Raw genomic sequence first — 26,130 nt, 5'->3', positions numbered from 1 at the left:
CTAATATCTCCTTGTGCGTGGAAGGAGACCTCAAATTCTATGCACTCATTCTCAATCAACGTCAGCATCGTATTAACTCAATGTTATTACATTATTGATTTTATTCATCCCAGGAGCTACATCAATTTATCATGGAATTTACACTTCTTTAACAACCAACACAAATCAAGAACATTTGTTAGGCTTGCTATGTAGACTTGAAGGTTTTTGGAATCTGATCCTTATTTTCCTTTACATTTGTTTAGATTTCCAGTTAATCTGAATTCCTATCTTGCCCCTTTGAACTTTCAACCAACTGTAAATACTTTTGATAAATTTCCTTGCTAAAAACTATATTGCAACATAGTTCTGAGAAAAAAAAAAAAAACACAATGAAAACCAACTGCAGCAAAATACCCAGTGCCTTCTGATGTGTTGATATAAACTGGTTTAGGGAAATAAATGGTCGGGTGCTTTATGTTACACGGTGGCCACGTGTAAACAATAAAATCTGTTTGTAACCTCAGTCATGCATTTGGTTCTGCTGTAGAGTATAGCCATTTGTAGATTGAACTCATGTCTTGAAGGTGTGTAGCAAATTAAAAACATGGCAAAGAGTTTGTCCTTTTCTGTTGCATTTCACAGGCTGACTTATTTGCACCAGATGAAGAAATTCTGGGAAAGTTCATTGTCTGCTTCTGCATTTGCTCAGTCTTCCTCTCTGGCCGGACTCTGTGATGGCTGCAGAGATACTGAAAGGATGATGTCAGAAGAGTGGGAAGTGAAAGCTGAAGGGAATTTTAGTCAGATGCTTTGAACTGTTGATTTTTTTGTTTGTTTTGTTTTAAATTGGTTAATGTCTACATAGCTGAAATTGCTGATTTAGCATTTGGGAAAAAGGATGTGGGACACCAGAGCAGTCCCAGCAGTGGCTGGTGTTAACAGAGGTACTTTTTAGAGGGCTAAAGCACCTTTACTATCTTCCTTCACACCATATAGAATCCCACAAGGTGCAATTGTAAATCATCTATTCTGTACAGTAATTTTGTCACTGCGTCTGTACGTTGAGCCTGTTGTTTGCATCTGTTACCTGTGTACAGTAAAAATATAACTTTAAGAATATACTGTTGGTTAGTAGGAAGAGGATAGAGACCAGTCAGAAACACAAAGACGCGCTTTACTGAAAATAGAAGGACTAATTCAGCTGCATTTAACTTAAAGTGCGTGAGTAAGCTAGAAAAGGGAGGATTGCAAAATCTGTGTGTCCATGGCAATGCCACCCTTCAGTGTTACCTAACAGGGTTGGGATTACATCATCAGAACAAACTTTCATCAGTTCATCACACTCTGGTTATGTGACGCTATTTTGAGCTCAGCATGGAAGTGATGCTTTTATGCAAATTTGTCCCCCCTGGAGACAAGCACTGTCAGAAACTCCATCCAACCATAGCTTGCCACAAGGTGCCTTGGCAGAGAAGGCCACACCACTCAAAAAATAACAAAAAATTCAGGAGCTAGAGGGTTAGCGTGGACTTTCTTTTTGAAATCACCAAAGCAGGGCTTTCTTGGCCATGTTGTTCAGAAGAGTTTCAGGAACTTAGAGTATCAGTAGTTCTCATATCAACATCCTTCTGTTTTGGGTCTCAGCGTTTCACATGGTGGTGAAAGATGGATATCTAGGTACCTGAGCGCTTGTGAGGTTTGAAATAGAGTCATGCTAGAGGCAAGGAAGAGAAGACCAAGAACTTTTTTTGGTTTTGCCTGGTTAGACAAATGTTTCTGTTGCATTTTTACCACTCTGATAGCGCAGCCAGCTCGTATCTGTGCCAGAAGCCATACTGTTTGCCTAGTGGTAGCTGTGGTGGCCAAAGGGTTGTAGCGAGATGCAGCATCTCTTCTCAGGCTGAGGGATACAGCGGGAACCGTCCTCCAGGTCAGGCCTCAGATCACTGAAAGGCCAGGGAAGGCACGAAGCAGAACACTGTGGCAATGGGGGCAGCTGGAGGAAACAGCAACTGTGAAAGGAAGCACTGAGTGCTTTTATGAACCCGTGCTGATATTCCGCAGGTGTTGGGTGAGAGCAGGCACACGACCACATTGCTATCAGATTAGCTGCTGGCTTTATTGGAATGGGTCCACCAGAGGGTCACCACGGTGCTCAGAGGTGCTGGAGCACCTCTGCTATGAGGGCAGGAAGGTCTTAGGGGAGACCTTATAGCAGCCCTCCAGTACCTAAAGGGGGCTACAGGAGAGATGGGGAGGAACTCTGTGAGGGAGTGTAGAGATAGGAGAAGGGGTAATGGTTTTAAACTGAAAGAGGGGAGATTTAGATTAGATATTAGGAAAAGATTCTTTGCTGTGAGGGTGGTGAGACACTGGAACAGGTTGCCCAGAGAAGCTGTGACTGCCCCATCCCTGGAGGGGTTCAAGGCCAGGTTGGATGGGGCTTTGAGCAACCTGGTCTGGTGGGAGGTGTCCCTGCCCAGGGCAGGGGCTTGGAACTCCATGATCTTTAAGGTCCTTTTCAACCCAAACCATTCTATGATTCTGTGATTTATGCTGCCTTTACGCTGCTCATGGGAGGATGCGATGCAGCAGACAGGCAGAGCAACACGAACCAGTGGTGCCTCATCAAGCACCCCACATGTTCGCACGAGGTTAAGCCACCCACGATTTTAAACAAGCTACAAGAGTAGTCAGAAGTAATTTATCAAGGCTTTGCTCCGTGTGGCATTTGGCTTGGCACTAGGCACCCTAACACTGGCTTCAGCGCGTTGCTGGATCACGACTCTGAGCTGTGGCTTGGCCGGGCTGTTTGGATGGGTTGGTTGAGGTGCTTGGCCGTGTGGTGGAGGTTTTGGCATGTCCACCTTGGCTGCCAGTGCTACAGCAGTGTGTGGGCTCCAGCTGCTGGAGCTACAAATCACCGAGCCCCCTGGGCCGAGCCCTTGGGCTCCGCAGGGGTGTCTGACTCGCAGCAGCTGCACTGTGCAACCTTGAACATTAAAATATCTTCTTCTCAGACTCCCTTGTTTTCCTCTTGTGGGTTCTGTGCAGCTTTAGTGCTGTCTCAGGAGTCCCCCTCTCAGCAAAGGTCGCCCAAGTCAGGTTTCCACACACTGGGAACACTTTTCTCACCCTACACTGTAACCATGGTAATTTGTTTTCTTTTAAATTCCTTTCCCTTAGGTTCAATGCTATCTTTAGATGTCATCCTGTTTTGACAAATGTCGGTGTTGTTCCTGATACTATCAGGGAACTGTGGCATGACAAGGACTGGCTTAAGTAGCAGCTGCATAACTGTGTCAGGAATGAATGATACGGCTGGTGCCCTTTCTGGAAACACTCCCGTTTTTGGTGATTCTTGCTCCGATGCAGTGTCCAGCAGCCAGTCGTGGCCTGGCTTGCCTTGGTGTTCATCTTCTCTGTTCCCTCAACCTTGTGCAAACAGGTCATCACTGCAGGGTTTTGCTCAGACTTCGGGCTTCACAGCCCGAGAGACTGGAGAGTTGGGATGTACGAGGCTGGTGGGGCAGGTAAATAGGAACTGAAGCCTGAACTTCAGGTTAACCCTGCTGAGAGCTGGGCTCTTGACCCAGCAAAATCCCAAGGCATGTATTTCCCAGGGGATGACGGGGCTGGAGTATGGGCTGCTCTCCCTGCCTCCCAGCACAGGCCACTTGTGTTCTGGACACTGGTAAAACGAGCTTCCAAGCAGAGGTTGTAGAGACTGAGGGCACAACCTGGGAAATGTGAAATCTGAAGAGTTTTGTTGTTTTTTGGTTTTGGTTTGGTTTTTTTTTTTATTCAAAGAGAACTTTAAATTTGCTGTGCTGAAGCGATGCGAACGTTTTTGTGTTTCTTACATTTTGTATTAAACCTCTGATGCTCTGGATGTAGTTGCTTGTTTCTCTGTGGATGTGTGTTTACCAGGGGTAACTCTATGTCCTGGTTTGAGTTGCCAGCCCAGCACAAACCACGACACTTTATCCTACTGCCTTTCCTCATTTCAAAGCCACAGTTTTCCTGCTGATTTTCCCTCAGCAGGAGATGCACCTATTCTCAGCCTTTCCTATCATCTATTGCTCGGTTCTTGGCCATGTCCACCCAGCTGTTACCCGTGGAAAGACAGCAGATGCCACTCCAGAGAGTTGTTTTGGCAGCTAGAGGAGGTGCACGGGGCAGTGAGGCTGTGAGCCTCTTCTCTGGCATCTCCAGCTATTTAAGCACCCAATGCTTAAGGGTGTTCAGACTGTTCAAGTTCATACTTCAGAGTCATCAAATCAAAATATTATTGGAAATCTGGCCTAAATTATAGACCATACAGTCTGACATCACCTTCAGCTAAATCATAAGATGACATTTCCTTCCTATAATGGACTGTATAAACCTCAGCTTAAAATGGTGAGCAAAATTATCCCATCATTACCCGGCTGATTTAATGCCAGTGTGCATTCAGAGGCGCAGAGGTGATCTTTAGCATCACACATGAACTTTATGTTTCTTTAATTAACTGCATCATACTGCATGTTGGCAAGAAGCCCTAATGATACTTCATCCTTCCATCGACCGAGCAGCAGAAAGTTGCAGGGATAATACTGTCGAGAGACAGGCTAGGTCTTGATTTAAGAACTACTCTAAATACCACAAAACAAAAGCCTTTTTAATAGTTCAATATTATATACTCAAACCACTTACACTGTGTGCATAGGAGTTCCTTAGTGTAAACCATTGGGACCAAAATCAGTGCTATAGCTGGATCAAACATAGCCTTCCAAACAATTTTTTGGATCCAAATAGCTGCGGTTGTGCAGGTTGTTGTAGGTAGGAGGTGCAAAGTATGATAAAGTTAGGTCAGTTGTGTTTACTTACAAGAACATGCTTGGCTTTTCATAAGACACAGTGAGGGTTCAGGATGTGTCAGGCTTCCTCTCCAGGGATTGCCCACATGACAATTCTCAGCTGTTTTTTTGGTCTGTCTGGCGATGCTTGGTACGTGCCTGGATCCGGCTCCTTGCCCTCTCCCCAGCCTTCCTCCTGCCTCCTTTTTGCTTCCCTTTGTTCAACCCCAAGAGCTGTGCCACTCTCTCCTTGCATATGTCCCCAGGCTGATGGGGCCAGGACCAGGATCCCACCCTGTCCCTATGTCCCGCACAGGCTCTTCTTTGGACTCCAGCAAGGTGATGAGCAACCTGGTCTAGAGGGAGGTGTCCCTGCCCATGGCAGGGGGATTGGAACTAGGTGATCTTTAAGGTCCCTTCCAACTCTAACCAAATGATTCTATGATGCTGGGGAAGCACTGTGCAAGGGCAGCACAGATCTGTCGTCTTAGGAGAGGTGCTCCAGCCCCCTGAGCATCTTTGTGGCCCTATGGTGCCCTTTGTGGCGTCAAGTGTGATCTCCTTGAAAATAAACTGACTAAAGGTGGTGGAGTAGTTGTGTGTGCACCTCAATTTGCCTGGGACGGCTCCGTGGGCTGGGAATCATGATGTTTCTTCTCACCCTTGAGCCAGCACAGGTATAGAGGCAGCTACATTTTCTGACATGAATCCAACAGGTCTGCTTCCATGTGTTGCCCCCCTGCTCCTTCCCCTTACACACACCCCGTGCTCAATGCAATGCGCAGGGTGCAGTGCCATCCATGTTCCCTTCTGTAGGAAGCCAGGGCCAGAAATTCCCCTGCCACCCCTGCCCCTGGTGGCTCATTCCCCATGAAACCCCCAGGCCGATGCCCCAGGGGTGACCATCACCAGCCCAGGGCATGGGATGGACGTCTCACCCTCCCAGAAAATGCGTGGGCAACTCCACCCTCGGCCCATTTTCTCTGCCCAGAATTTAGAGCAGCTTTGTGTGTTTGCTTTTGTTTTGAGTTTAAATACGTTCTTAGTTATCTCTCAGAGCTATCTCAAATGCAGGGGTGTGGCGAGACTGCCTAATTTAACCCGGCCTATGACATCTGCAGACGGATGGCCTGTCTCCATGAAGCTGTTTTATCTTTTTCATTTAGGCTGGTTTAAAAGCTGATCATTTAAATCCTTTGTCGCCATTCTTCTTTTGGCATAATGAGATATAGTCTAAGTTTGCTGGCAATTGAGACGAACGAAGTAAACCCTCTGAGAAACAGAAAAGGTTTTGAGAGCCTGTCTTTCGAAACACCGCTTTGGTTGTCTTCCCAGGAGGAACCTGGTTGCACACTGGGTCACACTTTTGGGAAATGAGGAGAAATGGCAGGATGTTTGGGTGCTTGTGTGATGGCCCAGTTCCTCCCCAATCTTTCATCTGTTACCATCCCTGGAGTCCTGCAAAGCCCAACAGCCAAGCATGGTGCCTGCCAGGCCAGCCACCTCCTTCACACATCAATGGAAACGCTCGGGCACCAAATGTGAGGAGTCACATCCCCGACCCACTGGAGTCACTGGAAGAATGCCCTTGGCTTTCACGGGGTTAGGGTTTCTCTAGTTGAAAAGCTACCGGCCAAACACACCCACGGGATCCACAACACACGTCTCTAGCAATATGCTCCAATTTTAATGTATTTGCATATCATCTTCTCGATGAGGGTTTTCCCACTAAACTCTTGCTCTGACACGACGAGGAATGTTTAAGGCAGCAAAATGGAAAACACGGCAGGGAGATATTAACACCTGAACAGAGACGAGGAGGGCAAGTGTGGTTACCACCTTCTCCATCCTGCTTTCCCTCCTGCTGGCCTCATCACTGTGGGGTTTGGCTTCTGGAGTTACTCTGTGGTGGACCCAAAGGGAATGCCTGTGGCAAGTGTATGGCAGCATCCTGGTCCTCGTGCTTGTGCTTTCTCGTTGTACATCGTGATGTGTTGCATGTTGGACACCAGCCCATTGGGTCTGCATGGAACTTGTGTGCATATCGCCAGCTGAGGGCCCCAGGGCTATTTTCTTTTCTCCAGGATGAGGTGGATCTCCAGATTTCCAGAAAGGAAGATTCCATTTGAGAGAGCTGCTTGCTGCCAGTGACTTACGAAGCGCGAGGGGAGTGGTGTGTTGTCTGTTGTGGACAGAAAGCAGGAGAATAATTACAGTGTTGTCATTTTTGATAGCACAAAACAATATGTCACTTAAAAGTATTTTTTTCGTCCTCAAGAAGATGATATTTCCATGTCTCAGACTTTTATGTATTTACCTCTCTGTGAGATAGAGAAGGGCTATTACCCACTGCTCATGGGGTGAGGTCGTAGAGCACGTGACAAGTGAGACACTGATCTCTAGGTTAATGGCATAAGCACGGGTCTAACCACCCCCCTTCAGGATTGGACTCCTTCTTGGGAAGAGGGAAGGAGATGGACACCCTTTCTCAGGTGCAATCAATCCCCCCAAGCCAATGGCAGCTGCACACGTTTCTTTCAATCTCTGATATGTTTCCTCATTCAGTTGACTCCTGAGGAACCAGGAGTCCTGGCCACACTATGTCAGTCTGTGGCAGGCAGTTGTGTTGTAGGTCCTGTATGGGGACCAGATCCTCTGCAAGGTGCTCTGTGACCACCACAAGTGCCTCTCCTTACTCACAGGTTGCCAAGTCCCTGTGATGCTTTCCAGATGTGTGTTAAGCCTGGTTTGGAAGAACCAGCTCTAGGTGGGAATAGACTCGAAGGGCCAGCTGCACACAACAATACTGATGGGTGCCCTTTCTCCCCCCAGATACAGCCCAAGATGGACTAGACACAGACCACCAGCACTACAGACTGTCCATTCCTTATATCATTATTTATTTTTTTTCAGAAGCTATTAATTTGGGATGTATTTCAACTAGTGACCTCGATTGGAAAAGTACCAGATCCCATGCTGTGTATCTTGGGGGTACCCCGTCTCATTAATAAGTACCTTCATTTCAGAGTATTGTCTGTTTATTTTGGAAGGTTTACCTCCCCTCCCTGAAAAAACAGAGATGAATTGGGATAAATACAGGCAGGAAATGGTTTCCTTGGCAACACTAAGAATACATAAGAACAACCTCATCATTCACTTTTATTCCTTAGATACACTTTTAAAAGAAGTTTGAGCTACATTAAAAGACATCTCCTGTTCACAGCACAGCACCCAAGTCAACAGAATTAATCAGCCCTGATTTCACTTTCAGTGAGACGGGAACTAAGTCCCTTTAAAAAACAGGGACATAAGGTCTTAGATTCCAGGGAATGAAAGCTGAGTCAAAAGAGGAGTTCATTCAGATTCAACGCTGGTCCAAAAAAAAAAAAAAAAAGCCTCTTTATGCAACATTCAGCTTTGCTGAAGTGTAGCTTACTGCTAACGAACTTCCAGTGTGTCCTGTTCAGAGAGCCTTAGGTTTTGGTGAAGCCTGGGTTGGATTGTCCATAAGCAAAATCTAATCTAGTTGTGTGACAGTTGCCAGAAAGGAAATCAGAAAAAATGTTTCTGAGAGGTTATTAGAGGAGACATCAGAGCTTGGTGCCGTGTAATTTCTACTCCCGTCACGTTGCACTAAGACAACCCCCCCGCCTCCCTCCCGAACTGCTTGCCGTTCCTGCCAGCCTCCCCACACGCTGTAAGGTGCAGGAGAGGTACAACTTAGATGACTTCACATTCCATCTGGAACAGTGTGTCCAGCCTTAGAAGCCAGGGGAGATCTCACCGGGCACATCCAGGTTGGTCTACAGTCTGTAGGAAGGAGGGGTTGTTCTTCAGGGGAAGCCACTTGGGAAGAGGGTTTCAGGCTTAGCCCTGCCAGATTTCTACCTCCAGGGCAGGCAAGATCTGCACTTTCTCCTCATTACTGAGGGATCAGATTGGACAGCAAAGGTCATGTCATCCCAGGGACTTGATGTTCAATCTGCTTCCTTGTCTTACCTTCTGTCTGGGATCACTGCTTCCCAGACAAGATCTCCGTCCTGTATGTAAGACCTACTTTCCTGGTTCTGATCTGGCCAAATGGCGTAGATTTGTCCTAAGTTACTGCTGGGGATCAATTCATAAGCACAGATACAAATCATTATCCAAAACCTGCGTTTCTACTGAATGTGTTGATGATGCTGTGGAAGGAGGACCCATTGCTGATGACACATGTGGATGATAACAGAGAATATTTAAGGTCAGGTCATAGGAGGACTGGCTGTTCAGCTGGGTGCAAATGAACAATATGTGCTTCAACACGAATCTAACATGAAATCACAGATCTGGGAATGTTAGAAAGTCTTCAGGGCCTGCCTCTACCTGGCTTATTGGAAAGAAGCCTGAGAAGAGGGCTGGTCACTGCTTACCATCACCTGGATGCAGATAGATATTTGATGTCAGTGTGCTCTTCATTCTAGCAGATGAACAGAAAACCCAGTGGGTGGAAGCCGAAAGTAATCAAACTCAGACAAACATTAGATGCATTTTCTTATTTTGAGTGTAATAGTCATTGGACTTCAATGACTTCAACCAAGGTTGAAGTGGTTTCTCCCTCACTGAAACTTATCATTCACTGAGTTTTTCTTAAATTAGACCTTTGATCCCTTCCAGGAGGTCCACTGAGACAGGTTATGCAGGAGATCAGAAAACAGTCACAGTGGTACCTTGGTTAGATTCTATGGCATGAGGAGCAGAGCAGCTGGAGATGGTCATCCAGTATCATGGCCAAGCTAGTAGGTTTAGCCTCTTGGAAGGACTGGTGGGAAGAAAGAGGAATATATGGTGCTTCCACATCCTGGAAGGGCTCTGATATTTGCAGGAGAGTGCTGATACACATTTTCTTTCTCCTCAGGCCTGTTTGAAGTGAAGACTCCCAAGAAGGAGAATATCTTGTTTTGTCAGTCCCACTGGCACAGCTCTGGTTTGTTTGATCTCGACGCCTTGTGTCGGAGGAACAGGTTGATGGTCCCTTCTGGGACAGATCAGTAACGCCTTTCTCTGAAGTATCTCCGTGTTGTCCAGTTGATGATGTTAAGAGAGCACACGGTGGCAGCTGGTGCTGGAGGAACTTGGGAGAGGATGGTGGTTACTGAGGAGGTTAGGGATTTGCAAAGAGCCCCAAAATCTGGGTCTGGTTCCCACTGATGTTGTGTCACTCCGGGCTATCTCGTAATAGGAAATGATGCTGTAGCCAAAGACAGCCCTAGAAACTAATGTAGTCACTTCCTCACCTCCAGGGTTTTCTGATTAAACTCAGAAATGGTTTCTAAAGCTGGTTCTGCATTTTCCATGTACAGTATTACTAACCCCAAACTTAACAAAAAAAATTCCAAAATGCTGCAATACTGTAATGATGAAATATGGCTGAGGTGTGGATGGTTTTGTTCTGTAAATGAGTATGCGTTACTTGTTTCAAGATGAAGATTCAATAATCTTATCCAATAATATCATTTCTGCTCTGTGGGGTGAGATTCTTCCACCCACAGTGGTCGGTCTTAGGGGTGGGCTTTCCTTATCACCCTGCTCTTCTCACACAAAAGCCTTTTCTCAAACATATACCTTTGTTCAAGAAGGGCTCAGTCCTGGGAGGCCCAATGAACCAGGTTATGGAGACTAGATTGGGTGGCCACAGCACCCTCTTTCTGGTTTTAAGCTGCAAAAGAGGATTTCCCAAGCACGAGGAGCTGGGCAGCTAAGAAAGGTAGCCCAGCAAGGACACCCAGACCTGTCTTCTGGGAAAGAATGATGGGAAGAAAAAAGAAGGACTCCCCGACGTAGGACTTTGCAAGGCCCGTGCTCCACAAAGGGCTCCTCAATGCAGCGTGCGAGCCAGTGGGCAGCGGGCCAGCAGAAGTGATGGGCCATGGCCCAAACTTGCACAATCCCGCGGTGACAAAAATGCGTGGGGCTTCTCCTTTGGGAATGAGATCCCTAAGGGCCCGGCTGTGCCCCCGCCTGCCCCGGGTGTGTGGAAGGAGGAGGTGGTGTAGATGCTCTCCTGGGCTTAGATAGAGCACGGTTTGGCTGAGGATCTCTTCATGCCTCCGCTCCTGCCCTGGATTAGCTCCGTGGCAAAACCCTCCTTGATTTCAGCAAGTGTTGCCTGAGCCTCTCTCTCCATGCTTCTGTGCTTCCCTGCCACGTCTAGCAATTAAGCAAAAGCCCCAGACATCCCCTTGCTCATACAATGCTTTAATTATAAAGTAGTTTGCTTCTGATTGGCAATTACTCTGCCTGGGAATGGGCCTCGCAAGCGGGTGGGCCTTGGAGACCTGGCTGTCACTTTCATCTGCCTCGTCCCCTTCTCCATCTGGCTGCCGAAGCGTAAGGTCTCACAGGCTTTTCCATGAAATAATAGCACTAAAAAAAAAAAAAATAATCAAGAAGTGGCTGGGGCTGGCTTTCACCGAGGCTGTAGATTTGGTTTGTTTCTTTGCTTTGTCCCTTTCCCTCTTGGTCGTTAATAGGAAACGTCTGATTCCTTCCCTTTGCTGGGCTAATCCCATCACACTGTGGCACCTGGCTTCTCCTGCCAGACGTGCTGCAAGCACAGAGATGAGGTAGAGGTGGCACACAGACAACCTGCCACCGACCTGCTTCTCCTAAAGCCAGTGGGACTGCCCGGGGAGAAACACTTCTCAGCAGCACATTCCCAATCCCAGACTCTGGGGTCTACGTGTGGTCTGAGGGGTTCCCATGGGGGTCTCCGTGATGGGAAATGGGGAGGCAGGGACTGGGTGATGGGAGCAGACTGGATCTTCTTCCTCTGAAATCCCCAAGGCTAAAGACCAGGGACAGAAATGCAAATGTGCAAAAATGTGGAGGTCTCTTCTGTATCCTGGCATGGACTGTGCAGCTTTGCGAGGTGCCCTGGGGTCAGGGATGGGTGTGAGAGTCTGTGGTCCTCCTCCTGCCCCCTCCTGATCTCAGTTACCCTCAGTCCGGTGCTCTCCCGTCCCATGACATCCTGGCTGGTTGTGGCACAATCCAGTCCCGGCTCAGAAATACCACGATGGGTAGAAGTGCCGCGGTGCAGGGTTGACCTGATGTGGTCAAAAGCCACATGCCACCAGCCAGAGTCACCCACTGCCACAGCGGTCTCGCTGTAAGCTTTCTATGGCCAGTGACATCTAGGTGGTGTAGTGTGCTCTCCTGTGGCAGTTGACCCTTCAGACCCCATCCTAGCCCCTGCCCACATCAGGAAGCACCAAGAGACGGAAATAATTTCCTTTTCCAACTAGAAACTCCACAGGAGTTTCTTAATACCATGCACTTTGGTTTTCCTTAGTACAATCACACCGGTCAGAGGTAATTGTTCAACAGTAAATATTGGCAAAGAGCAAATATTTAGTGGCACAAAGATTAGGAGCCGAGCACATTTTGGATGAAACTCTCCCTTTCTTCAGCAGCCTGTGGGTTTTTTGAGCTATTTAAATTCAGCCACTAGAGAGCAAACTTCTTCTTTTTATCAAATGGCATTTTATATATTTCTTTAAAAAAGAGTTGTACAGTTCTTCAGGCTAAAAAACATAAAAATTGAAACCAGAGCTTTTAGTTTAGAGAAGGGAAAAGAAGCTTGTGTGCTTGTTCCCTTTGTCTTTCTTTTCTTTTCTTTTCTTTTCTTTTCTTTTCTTTTCTTTTCTTTTCTTTTCTTTTCTTTTCTTTTCTTTTCTTTTCTTTTCTTTTCTTTTCTTTTCTTTTCTTTTCTTTTCTTTTCTTTTCTTTTCTTTTCTTTTCTTTTTCTGTCCCTTTCTTTCTTTCTCTCTTTCTCTCTTCACAAGCTGTGTTTTAGGAAGGGAAAAGAATAGACGAGTGTGTTTTGTGGTAGTGAAGGCCTCTGCTAATGACTGCCGAAGCTCTCCTCCTTCCTGTCAATCACCAGAGGTAATTGTCCATCCTGACATTTGGCAGGCTGTGTGAGGAGCATCTCAAAAAGGAGGCCTTGGGGATAGCAAGAGTTAGAGAGGAGGAGATGTGCAAACCAGGATTACACCCGTTAATATTAGAGACTGCCTCTATCTTGGAGCATCGCCGCAGCAGCTGGGCTCCTTAGACCACGTGGTTTTAATGCCCTTGAGATTTTAACACAAACAGGTTGGAGAATTCAAAGCTTTCCAGAGAAGGGCCTCCAGCCCATGGGCTTTTCTTTGCCCCTTGGTCTTTCACAACTGGGAGGTGCCCCAGCTCTGATGGTTCCCTTGCAGCTGTGCTGGGGAACTGGGGTCAGGGATGGGGGGGTTGAAGGACACTTTCAGCGTGGAGGGATTGGGAAGAAGAGCCCTTCTTGCCAGTTCTTTCGGTGAGCAAAGGTTGTATGTGCAGACAGGAATCTAAAAGTAATGGCTTTTTACTAACTTACTTCATTCCTTCAGGGAAAAGCCCATACAAGATGTTCCTGAGCTACAAGGACTGTGGGTCCAGGCTCTGCAGAATCCTGTAATTGCTGGGCTACAAATATATGTCCTTGACAAGCTAATGGCTCCTGTCAAGGCTGCCTGCAAGCTTCCTTCAAGCCAATTCTGATAAAAATAAACCCCGCAGAGGTTCCGAGGTGCACAAAGAGACTTCCTAACATGATGCTGGTGGCAGAGACAGCTCAGAGCTGGTGGGAACAGCCTGGGACTCTGTGGTTTAACAGGAGATAAGTCCCAGGATTGGACTGGGGCTGTGCTGTGTGTCCCGGGCTTGCCAACCCAGGTGGCAACAGCAGCAGGAGGGAACTGACCTTCCTGGAAACCACCTCCAAATGGCCCAGAGCCCGAGTGAAGCAAATGCTGGCTCAATCAAGATCTGTAAACCCCCATCAGCACCTGATCAAAAGCAGCTCTTCCCGGGAAAATGAAAGGGGATTTTGTGAAATACTTCGCGTTGTCAGCGTTGTGTACACAGGGGGTTATCTCCCTGCCTTTCTTTGTGAACAGGCCAAGGGACTAGCTGTAGATACACTCTATTGCCTAACCTCCGATGGGGTGGTCCTTTACGGTGACTCACAGGCATGATATTTAGGGCCTGTGGCCTGACATGGACCTGTAACAGAAGGGCATTCCAATGGGCTCTGGGTGGTATGTGATTTGACTGCTATGAGGACAAGTCCTACTGTTTAATGTCCCATTGACATTATGAATTGCCCCACGGGGCGATGTGGCCCAGATTTAATCAGTTTAATCTGTTGTTCCAACCTGGGAGCTAGTGTTTTCCAGTGAAGCTGCTTTATTATCTTTGTGCTGCATTAGGCACGATGAAGTGGCTATGAAATGAATTAGTTGTACCCCTCCAGCATGCTGTGACACACTCTGCAAGCCAGATGTTTTGCCAGCAAAAAGGGACCTTAGGATTTTGGAGTCAGTCAGAGCAGCTATTAAAGTCACGGCTGGCAAATCTCACCAGGTCAATCTGTTGCAATGTAAGTTTTTATATTTTGCTGCGAGGCTGCTGTTCTTGAGACCGAATACAGCTTGGGCAAGTGCTGTACAAATGCAGGCAGCAGGTAATAAAATCCTCTCTCTTCTACTTTGGGAATATCAAGGTGTTGAGGAGGTGATTAATCAGGTCAGAGATTGGGTCCCACCATCCCCCTTTTTAATGCAACTTTCTACAGATGTGACCTCAAAGAGCCATGCCTTTAGGGACTTGGACATGAATGACTTCACTGTAAGGTCTCAGAGATTGCAGAGATACAAACCCTGAGAAGTGAGGACATAAACAGAGTTGGAGCATCCCATGCCACCAGGCATCCAAAAGACCAGGAAGGGTTGGCTATTGACCTGGTCGAGCAGTGTCCGGAGCGGGTATGACATCTCCTCTGACCCTCCACTAATGCCTGCTTTGGTCTCCTCTCAAAATAACTGATAACCCTTTGTGAAGTGTGGCTTTAGGCAAGCTCACTTCACCAGAGAAGCTCCCAGCTGGTGCATGCTTAGATAAAAAACAACCACTGGACAAAATAAACAGCTCCCAGGGCTCGTTGGCAGCAGCTGCGTAGCTCATGTCTTTGCTGTGTGCATGACAGCACAGTCTAGTGTCAGCATAAATTCAGCCCTGGGCATGTTCAAACCTCTCGTACACTCTTACCTGCCCAGCTGGCTTTTAAAACTGCGTTAGAAGCAAAAGCTGATTATCAGCTTACCTAAACACCAGCCACAAGCGGGAGCAAAACCAGCACCTCGAACTTTCTCTAGAAGAACCTTCTGGATGGGAACTGCTCAGTGTTCAAAAAATCATCAGCTACTTCATCAGGGTCCATTTAAGCGTGCTTTGTGCAGCTTCCACGTAGGGCCAAGGATTGTTGTCTCTCTCTTGTTTGAAAAGCATAATTATGGTCTTGATGATCTTTATTTTGTGGCTGAAAACCAAAAATTTCTCTGCAACGCCTCTGAAATTAGATCCCATGAACTCTGAATGGGGCAGCTTTTGCCTATTTTCCCCGGACAACTTTTCTAACCCCCCTCGCAAGCTATTGTTTCCAGAAACGCTCTCTGCTTTTGGGTGTCTGCTGGTATTTTCTGTACCCGTTTTGGGCCAGGCTGCATTGCTGTTACCTCGCTGTCATTGCTGAGGTCCTCACCTGCAGCCCCTGCTGGTGCTGATCCACCCTGGCACCTGCATTTGGTGCCTCCCACGAGTGAGCATCTTTGTGCAGGGATGGGAAGGAGATGCTTTGCTGGCACCACGGGGGAAGGACCACGCTGCTAAGCCATGTCCATCTTCCTGTGGACTCCCTGGGTGACTTTAAACCGTGGCTTCCCCTATTCAAGGCCCAGAGCTAAAGCACTTCTTTGTATTTCTCTTGTCTTTTTCGGCTCGGAAATTCTTTGTATGGAAAATTTCATCTGGAAAAATTAAAGAAATTTCTTCCTAAATCCTATGGAAAATATTCTGCCAACCGCTGGGTTGTACCCAGGGGCCAGGATTTCATTCTTGGCTTCTGTTCCCTCTAAAGAACTCTTTTCACCTTCCTTCTTTTCAGCCAAGAAATGTATCGGTTTTCTTAAATTTTCTCTCTGTCTCTCTGCCTAAAATTAGACAGCCGCTTTCCTTGTCACTAACCAGCTCTGTGGTGGTAATACTTTTCCATTTCTTGCTTTTTTTTCCCTTCCTTCTTCTGTGCAAGTTCTTTCTGGAAAGCGTGGCTTGCAGTCAATGTTTGCTAATGCTGGAAAGGAAGATAGGACGATATACAAACCCGACTCTGTCTTTCTTTCTTTCCTCTGAACATTAGAGGAATGCTCATTTATTTGTCCTTCAGCCAAACTTGTGAATCTCTTCCAAGGCCTTACCTCTGCTTCTTAGCCCTGTATGAAAATTAGCACCTCTGGTTTGGGGGGGCGAAAAGCAACATGTGGATGCCTTCTGTCCTGCTGGGATCTGCAGGAGGGTGCTCTGCCCGTGGGTAGCCTGATGACATTTGGTGTCATTCCCAGCTTCGGAGGGGGTAAGGCTGGTTGTACCCGACCCTGGGCCTGGCTTAGCAATTCCCTTGTGTGGTTTTAGGCTTAATCTGGCAATTAATGTCGTTCTCCTTTCAGTGCGTCAGCACGCTTGTCACGCAGAGAGCATCCCTGGCTTGGAGCGGTCCCAGACCTACCCCTGGGGGGAGCTTAGGCAAAGGGGGTGAGGGAAAGGGACTCTGAGGTTGGGGGAGAGAGGCCAATCACCCCCGGCATTTATGAAACCGATGCCCTAGAAAATACTGCAATTATATTGTTTTCCGAATCCAGTGGGAACCGTTGTTTTTCGAGCAATAAATATCCTCCTGCAGTGCTGGCAGCTGTAATATGGCAGCTCTGACAACCTGAAAGTGAAACTCATTCCAGTAACACGAAACTGATGCTAGTGACTTTCCATTAGGCAAGCTGAGAGAAATCATAAAAAAAAAAAGGTAAATAAATTGGGTGTTTAAATTTCTTTCCCTTCCCCCTTTTGCTAACCCTTTTCTGAGGGATAAAGCCCAAGACCTTCACTAGCAATGTTTTTGTTAACATTTTGATAACAGAACCTTGAAAGATGTAGAAGGAACCACTGATGACTGATAGACCAAATACAAATAATTTTTGTTTAAGATTGATGCTCAATTTTTTTATAGTTCAAACAAACATTTCAAGGCAAGATGACGTAGGCAATTGTTCACTCTTTGAAAACCACCAGTATTTCCTTTTCCCATCTTTCAGCTGCTTTAGTCCGGGATATACAGGATCATAGAATCATAGAATCATAGAATTTTCTGGGTTGGAAGGGACCTTTAAGATCATCTAGTCCAACCATCAACTTAACTCTGATAAAAAAACCCCATCACTAAACCATGCCACTAAGCACTATGTCAACCCATCTTTTGATATTCTATTGATGTTGCTGTGGCAGAAATTAAAATCAATAACGAATATGTAATAATGACAAAAATCATGCCTAGAATGACAGGACTAAACTGAGGTCCTAATGCAGCAAAGCCTTACTCAGGTCCCAGCAGAACATCCCAGTTAGGTGCTTTTTGGCACAAACGGGAATGAATGTCCAGAGCATTTCCCTGTAAGCTACTGTACCTATGCCACATGCACTGCTGCACTTTTATAATTAAACCATTTGGTCTGAAAACATGTTTACAGATGGATCTGTCATTGGTTGAATGACTAGATCCGTAAGCTGGGGTTTCACATCTATGGAGAAGTGTCCTTGTGCAAAATATCCCTACTTTGGTGCAACCTTGGGCCTTCAGGTAAATCACTAGGGTCCCTGTGTACGAAAGAAGCCCAATAACATATGTCAGATTAGATGATAAAAATGCAATATAAATGTAGCTGGCTCCCTAAGGCAACTTTGCGTGTTGACATGTAGCATTCCTTGGGAAAACCCTTAACGGCAGCGTGGATGATGTGGAGAGAGTTACGATGGAGAGATGTGCGGCTCTGCTCTCCTCCTCCACTAGTGCTTTCGACCCCTGTTTGTTAAATCACCTGGTTAATATATTAAAGACTTTTAGTTCTTCTGGCTTGACACAGAGTTGTCATTATGTGCCAGTAAAAGACAGTGGGGTGGAAATAAGCCACGTGTGAAGGGCAGGGATGTCACTGGTGTGCCCCAGTGCCCGGTGTTGCAAACCCAGGTGGACCTCACAAGCAAGGGTAGACCTAAAGGAATATAACCTCATATTTTCTGGTTAAAAGGGATGTATTTTGCCCTCCAAAATATTTTCCTCTGGCCTTGAGCACCAAGTGCTGTTCTTACCTGGGCACTTGTGAATTATATCCATAGTTCTCACCCTAAATCTTAGTCGACAGTCTGTGTGGTGAAGTAGTTGATCGCAAATGAAACCTTTGGTTTTTGTTCCTCGGTGTCCTACAATTTAGAAGCCAGAATTGACTTCAAGATGTGCTTAAACGAGAATAAAGTTTGTAGCAAAACCTTCCCTGTTCCAAGAACCTTGCATGCATGGGTAATTATTAGCCCATTACCAGAGATGTTAGCATAGACATAATAAAAGATTTATTTAATTTTCCTGCCAGCCCATGTGTATGCCTTAATTGCATATCGAAGATACTCTTAGAGTCCTCTCTTTCATGTAAATATACTCATTGGCTAGTAAATATTAATGCTGCTCTCTGGCTCCAGCTGTGAGAAGATTTTATTGGCGTGTTAGAGGTTTTGATTAGCCTCCAAAAGGTTTCGCAGCATCTACTCTATTTATCTGAAACGTACAGAACCGCTGCAAGCTAGGGTTGCTACAAAGAAAATCACGCGCTTTCTCATTGTTTTTAATTTAGTCTGTGCAAGTGTAATTATTTCTGCCTGTTTAATGCTTCAGAGTCACCATCTATGAAATTCCAGAGGCAGGGAAAGAGCTGCCTGATACCTTTTAGTTCCAGTTTTCAGCCGACAGCGCTGAAGTAAAAGAAACATATGTCACATCTTCCCATTATTCTCCCTAATTGTCATGGCAATTTACCCACGAGCTGACATGATAGCCATGGAGGGAAATGGAGCAAAACCTTCTGCATAACTCCGGGCTCCAGGAAATTGTGGAGGCAGATGGAAGGGGGAGCTCGGTGTCTGCTGGGCTGTCCCCTGTGAGATCAGCTGACGAGGTCGGTGGCCTGTCTTGACCTCCCTTCATCCAGCTGAAGGAATGAAATCCTCCTCAGCTGTCCCTGCCATATCCCTTTCAGCAGGGTAGGTTGCTGCTGTGGAATTATCTGAGCTGATGGTGCCTCCCCAGCTGCTGGACTGGTGTCCATGAGACTGGTGTCCACCCTACGTAGGGACCGTGGTGCTGTGCCCGTGCCAACGTGGCTCTCAACTGTGTGAGGCACATCCCGTGGCTCCCAGTTTTTTGGAATGAGTAGGTTATCCTGAATTCCCACATCATGAAGGGTGGGAAGACTTGTGTTGCACCCTTCCCGGCTCCAGAGGGGCTTTCCGGGGGAATGAGCAGCTGTGGTGTGATGACCATCTCCATTCCTTCACCCAAGTCACCACAGCCAAAACACTGCTGGTTGGTGTGAGCTCCAGTCTGTGCTTCTTCACAGGCCACCCCAGGGGAAAGAGTTTTGCAAAGAGATGTCTTTCAGCTGGGACAATGGCTTGCTGGGTCATGTCTAGTTAACCTTGCAGTGATGATACATGTTTTGCCCTGTGATTTGACTTTTAAACCTGAATTAAATATACCCAGCAGGTCTTAACCTCTGAGCTGGGAAGCCTGGCGCTCTCCTCTGTTGGTGAAACATCTGGGGCCATCAGGGGTGTTTGTTCCACAAGGAGCTCAACCCAGGTGAGCCGAGGTGCACGCTTAACCTCCAGCTTCTGCTGAGGCTGTCAGCTGGTGCTCGTGTCCCTGAGAAACTCAGACCATCGTGCCCTGGCAGATAGGCCACTTGGAGCTAACAACTCTCATTTACTGGTGACTAGGTCTGGATTTGAGTCAGTTGTCTGATGCTGAATTGCCAGCCCCCAGTGTCTGGTAGTCCCCTTTTACCTGTTGGATGTTAATCTTCACCTCATGGGCTTTCTTGAGAGGGGGACTTCTCAAAATTCGTTGGCTAAGCTCTGTTAGTAAGTCAGTTCTCACGTGGAGGTCATCAGCATCTCTAACCTCCACGGCTGCTTTACATAAATCTGAAATATAAAACCACAGTAGCTTTGTACGCTGAAGAGAAATTACCACGTTTTCAGGTGATCTTTTAAGTGGTTCCTAATAAAATTATTAGGCGACTGGAAAATCTTCAATAACGTTTTTAAATACAGCCCAGGTTCGCAGTAATAAACTCAGCTTTTAACAACCCTCGTTTATAACAATTCAACAGCAAGAACTAATTTTCCCTTTGGTAATGAGGCCTATTAGGAGGATTGTTCACACAGAGTTGACCTGGATTCGACAGTCAGATGCTTTTTTTCCCTGTTTTCAAGGCACACTGTGTTTAGCATGTAAACGCACAGCTTTCCCTCTTGTCCTTGCCTCTACTTGTCTCTTTAAAAATTGTTTGAAGGTTGCTAAACGGAGAGAACAGAAGTAAAATACAGTGATGTTCTATGCAAATAGCAGGTTTCTTCGTTATTCTGATGCAGCTAATTGCGGAACCCTGCTACAATGTGTACTTTCACAACGGGAACACTTGTCTGGTTCCCACTGGGGTTTGTTATGGTGAGAATACACCACTTCAGCTTTTAATATGGGCAAAGGACACAATTATTTTGATATGCTGACAGCATTTATCATTCCACGTGCCTGTTAGCTGTATATTGCAGAGCTGGAAGTTGTTGTCTCCTGAAAGCTGTGGTGAAACTGTAATTGCTTCCCATGGAGCCAGGAGGGCGAGCAGTTCCCAGCAAGATTCCTGCACCAGAATTGGTGGTGTCCTCTCCTTGCTGGGCCCCACACAGGGCCCGGGGAGCAGATCAGCACGGGTTTTCTGCCTGTGACCTGCTCATGGCTCCTGAGTGAGGCCAACCTGGCTGGGGGCTGCAGGACCAGACTGATGCTCCTGGTCCAAGGTCGCATCTCCCTGACTCTTGGTAGGTCTAAGCACGTGTCCTTCACCGAGCCCCCAGCATCTTGCAGGGATGAGGTCTGCATTTAGCTCCTTTCTGCTGCATGGGACATCTCAGCCAGGAGAAGCTAGGTTTGGTCCTATTGCCCTCTTGTGGCTGCCCAAAAGAGGCTACAACCCTCACCGGCTGACATTGGCCCATTCAAGCTAACATGGATTTCCTAGAACTTAAAACATAATGCTGGTCGCCTAGGTGCAGCTGCCTAAGGTTAAGGTGTAGCACCAGCCAGGAGACAGTGACATTTTTGAAAGGGAGACAGGGGTGCCATCACTGTGATAGCAGGAGACCAGGCACAAGGACATCTCCGGCCAAGCCTTCCTTCTCTCCTCCTCCCTCACCCTCATGGTTGCCTCCTGCCTATTTTTCAGCTGCACAGGAATGGGAAAAATGGTTTGGCAGCATTCTCCAGGGCTCTCACATCCAAATGTGACCTCTACAAATGCCCTGGTAGCCCTGGTAGAACACCCTCTCCTTACTGTCTGGCCCAGAGCTCATGCATTAACAATAAGACATATAGGGTGGCACTTCTGTCCCTGTAGAACATGATGTGCACAAGTTGAGGGGACTATCATTGAAGGGTTTCACCAAAAAACAAGGGTTAGAATCAAAGGAAAGAGAACTGTGAGGAAAGGGAGCAAAAAAACACCAGACCACTGTAACCCTCCCAAAGCCTTAACACCTTTCCATCCATGCATGTCCTGGGTTCAACCACAGCTGAACTGCTTTCTCTCTGCTGCTTCTCCCATCAGGGCCAGCAACGTGCAAGGCAGCCTGCACACCTCAACAGTCCTTCTGCTGGTCCTTACACCTACAACCAGCTCGAAAAGTTACTCAGCAGTGAAAATCAAGGTAGGCTCGCATGCAAGTTAAATCTTCTGATAAAGAGAGGTAATGTTATTTGGTTTTGGGCAAATAGGGCAATAAAAGCCAAGGTGTTTAATGAAACTCTAGCTGCTGTATATTGGCCTTGACACAGTATTTTCACTCAGCATAGCCTGCACTTAATGGGAAGTCTTGGCAAACAGTCAGAGCCAGGACTATAATGTTTGTAAAATAGCTGTTGCTTTCAGTGCGATTTCCCCCAGTGAAAGTCACACAAGAATAAAAAAGGAAGATTCAGCGAGAGGGTAATTGTGTCATGTAAAGCCTACCCCTGGGAAACCATCTGAAGTTTTAATGTTTAAAAATGAATACTGGATTCAGTCATCTTCGATAAAGCTTGTGGATCCTTCTCCTGCTCCCAGGCGCAGATGTGCGTGCACACCGAAGGGCTGCCGAAGGAGAGCAGAGCAAACACCATTTGCAATTCAAGTGCCTTTAGACCTCAGATGAGACTGTCTCGGAAGCGCCTGCCTACTATCCTGTAGTCTTGATTAAGGATGAAAATCATCCCTCCAGTCCCGACGTTTGCTGGTGGCTCCCGAAGACCTGGCACCGGTCTCTCACTAATGTGAGCGACAGCCCTGCTCAGGGCAATGAGGGCACAGATTGACATCCAACCAGCAAAATGACACCAAATCCAGCTGGACTGGAAAAGGGGCTGCTGGAGTGGGCCATCGTATAATCCTGGTGTCACTTGCTAAAACAAGGCATTCAAATATTGGAGTTTTGCTTCTAAAATCATCGCCGCAGGGGGCCGAGAAAATCCTCTCTCTGGGACCAGCTGTGGTTGTGTTTGTCTGTGTGTGAAACATGGGCTGCAGGGACAGGCTTGATGCATGGGAGTTGCTAGGTTGAGCTTTGCGTGCAGCAGATTCAGTAATTCCAGCTTTTGGGGCAGGTTTTCTTCTTTTTCAGGAGAGAGATGGATCTTCAGAGCCTCCCAGCTCACCCTGCTCCAGGCTGGGCTCCCCTTGACGGTCCTATGTCCTGCCGGCAGCACCCTGGAGCCATCTCATGCTTTCCTTCATCCTCTTTTTTTCAACCAGGCATTTCATTTCAGGGGAAAGTTCCATAATAAACAACATATAAAAAGGATAGAAGCTTCTATCTGCCAGGCAGGTCAGGGCTTCCCCAGGCATGCCTGGAACATCAGATGATGGGGCTGGGGAAACAACTGGTGTCTTCCACAGCAGTGGTTTGTGCTTGTGTGTGATTTAGTAGCATCCTTTTGAATATGAGCTCTGCGTGACACACACAGCATTTAATGAGGATTCATGGGCCACCGTGGATCAAAAGATCACTGATGAGCAATCCAAAGTTGGCCATTAATGTTTTATGTGAGCCAGCAGTGTGCCCAGGTGGCCAAAAAGGCCAACAGCATCCTGGCTTGTATCAGGAACAGTGTGGTGAGTAGGACTCGGGAGGTGATCATCCCCTTCTACTGGGCAGTGGTGAGGCCCCACCTTGAGGGCTGTGTCCAGTTTTGGGTCCCATACCACAGGAAAGATATTGAGGTGCTGGAGTGTGCCCAGCAAAGGGCAATGGAGCTGGTGAGGAGTCTGGAGAACAAGTCTTATGAGGAGAGGTTGAGGGAGCTGGGGGTGTTCAGCCTGGAGAAAAGGAGGCTGAGGGGAGACCTTCTTGCTCTCCACAACTACTTGAAAGGAGGGTGTAGCAAGGTGGGGGTCGGTCTCTTCTCCCAAGTCACAGGTGACAAGACAAAAGGAAATCACCTGAAGTTACATCAGGGGAGGTTTAGGGGAGCTCTGAGCCAGCGATGCTCTCCACGTTGCACGTGTTGCACGCTCATTCTTCTCCTGGTCCTGCTGCAGATCCAGCCTGTGCCCCTGCGGCTCCATCCCAAAGAATTGTGCCTGAAAGGGGCACAGCCCTTCCCAGGGGAGATCCCAGTGTGTTTTCCTTCTGCCTTGCCTGGTTGGTGCTGGGAGATGCCCGCCTTGGTCTGTGCTGGCAGCCCTCTGATGTTTGTGTTGTAAGAGGGCTGGGGGTTTAAGAGGGAAGGTTGACCTTAGCTACACACTCACTTTGGCTGGGTCGCTCCGGTATATTAATGTGAGTGTTAAGGTCAGAATATTAATATTGTCGGCTGTGCAAGTGTGCTGCTTGTAATTCATGATGAATACGCTGAAACCCAGTGCTGTCTCAGTGCCACGACAGAGCCATTTTCTACTGCAAATATTCCACTACTTCCACATGGAGTGGGCAGCTTTTCTGACCAGGCACGTGCACTGTCCTTCCCTGCCCATGAAGGGCACATAAGTGCTAAAAATCCCCCTGACTTGTTTGCATTTCACAGCCCCAATATGCTTGCAAATCAAATAACAAAAACCCCAGCTCTTTCTTTTTTTCCTTTTTTAGAAGAAAAGAGTGTTTCGGTTAATGTGGGCATGAATAATACCTTTTTTTTTCACAGTCATATTTGCTTCTTCTCTTTAATTTCTCTGAGATGACTAATTGTTTTAAGAGCTGCATTCCCAGAGCAAAACAAACAAACAAACAAACCAACAGCCCCCCTGTGTTTCACTCCCCAAAGCTTAAACCAGCCCAAATAAGAACAAAATATATTTTGCCCTCTGTAACTGTAAGTTTTCTCTTCCATCAGACTTTATGCTTGAAACAGATAAGGTTTTCTTTGCATAAGCAATTACGGAGCTATCTCTTTTTGGACAGATCTGAATTAAGTGTCATCCTAAGCCAAGATCAGAGAGAGAGGTAGGGAGGCTGCAAGTTCAGCAAAGGAGAAATTTCACTTCAAGAAGCTGTTTATGAATTCAGACCTTCTTTATTAAATTAGAAAGAAAAAATCTTTTGGGATCTAGCAGACTTCAGGGAAAATGTGTGCAAGTCATTTTGTCTGTCTACAAGTTTCCTTTCCCTTTGGCGTCGCTACCATAAGGCAAAGCAGGCTAACAAAAATATGTAGTTTTATAAGGCTATATAAGTCACAGGTGTCTGCTTTGGTAGCAGGATGTATATTCATTATTTATGATGCAAAGGGCTGTCTCCCTGAAGGATTTCTCTTTAGTTCATAAAACCTTCCTCGTGGTGTTGGCCCAGCCTTCCTAAATTTGTTTTCTGATCTCCGCCATGTTTTCCAGACACCCTGGCTCAGAGAGGTGTTATTGCAACGTGATGGGCCTGCAGCAGGTACGAGGATCCTGGGTGGGATGGCAGGTGATGGAGCAGGGCATGGTCCCAGAGCGGGCAATGGAGCCACCCACCATAACCTTCTCAAAGGCAATAACCCACCAGTGTCACAGTGGAAGTGTTGGTGCATGGACAGGAGAAGGCCCCGCTCAAGGTTTTTTGGCTCTGGTGTGTTCCTGCCTGTGAAGTGATGGCAGGGCAACATGGAAAACCCATGGCAATACCTCCCAGCTTTGCCCCACATAACTCACTGTTGCCACCCAAAAATGGGCTCTCCGGTTGTCGGTGGAGGAAGGCAGGTGTCTATAGAGGAGGATCCAAACCACCAGCTCCAAGCCCTCATTCTGCCATGATGGTGAAACTGCTTTCATGCCAACCACACTGCTGTTTTGGAATAAAACCTTCAGATTTCTGGGATTTTCACGCACTAGGAAGCAACAGGATTAAGGGGTTTGTGGTCCAGTTAAATAATCTGCATCATTGTTGTTGTTTTATCTCATTTCCCTCTGTTTTTTTTTTCTGTGGTTTTTGTTTTTTTTTTTTTTTTGACAGGCATTTCCCAAATGCTTTCAGTGAGGGAGAATACTGATGTTGAACCTCATCAGCCTGCTGCAAGCACATTGGTATTCATGCAGCGACTTCAGAGCCACACTCCTGAGCAGGGTGAGACTAAAACAAGCAGACACTTCTCCCAGATTTGTTTCTGCAGCAGCCCAACTAGGGACCTCATCAGGATGAGAGGTAATGGTTTTAAGCTGAAAGGGGGGAGATTTAGATTAGATCTCAGGAAGAAATTCTTTTCTGTGGGGGTCGTGAGACACTGGAACAGGTTGCCCAGAGAAGCTGTGGATGCCCCGTCCCTGGAGGGGTTCAAGGCCAGGCTGGATGGGGCTTGGAGCAACCTGGTCTGGTGGGAGGTGTCCCTGCCCATGGCAGAGGGTTGGAACTGGGTAGTCTTTAAGGTCCCTTCTGACCCAAACCATTCTATGATTTTGTGACCGGTTTTGGGTTCTGACATGTGAGACCCAATCCTGCTGCTTTACTGCCCTGTGTGTCAGCAGTGTCCCAGCAGAGCTGGAAAAAGCTAAAAAAAAATATAAGATGCAGAAGGCACTGTTGTGAAAAGCTTGGGTATGTGCAGCTGCGTTGTACTCTCTTACTACGGGGGACCTGGGTGCCCCTT

General features: G+C 47.0%; 1 long non-coding RNA gene across 1 annotated transcript in view; it reads left to right on the top strand.

Annotated features, from left to right (window-relative positions):
* LOC106901704 overlaps window positions 1-25,686 on the top strand; it is a 44,216-nt gene extending 18,530 nt beyond the window's left edge. The window contains exons 3-4 of the long non-coding RNA XR_001414370.1: window positions 21,647-21,746; window positions 25,500-25,686. This is a non-coding gene — a long non-coding RNA (uncharacterized LOC106901704). The remainder of the gene's footprint in view (window positions 1-21,646; window positions 21,747-25,499) is intronic.
* The last annotated feature ends 444 nt before the right edge of the window (window positions 25,687-26,130 follow it).

This window comes from Calidris pugnax, unplaced genomic scaffold, assembly GCF_001431845.1.
Source record: "Calidris pugnax isolate Ruff unplaced genomic scaffold, ASM143184v1 scaffold219, whole genome shotgun sequence".
Classification (NCBI taxonomy): Eukaryota; Metazoa; Chordata; class Aves; order Charadriiformes; family Scolopacidae; genus Calidris; species Calidris pugnax.
This window is presented reverse-complemented; position numbering and strand designations above follow the sequence as displayed.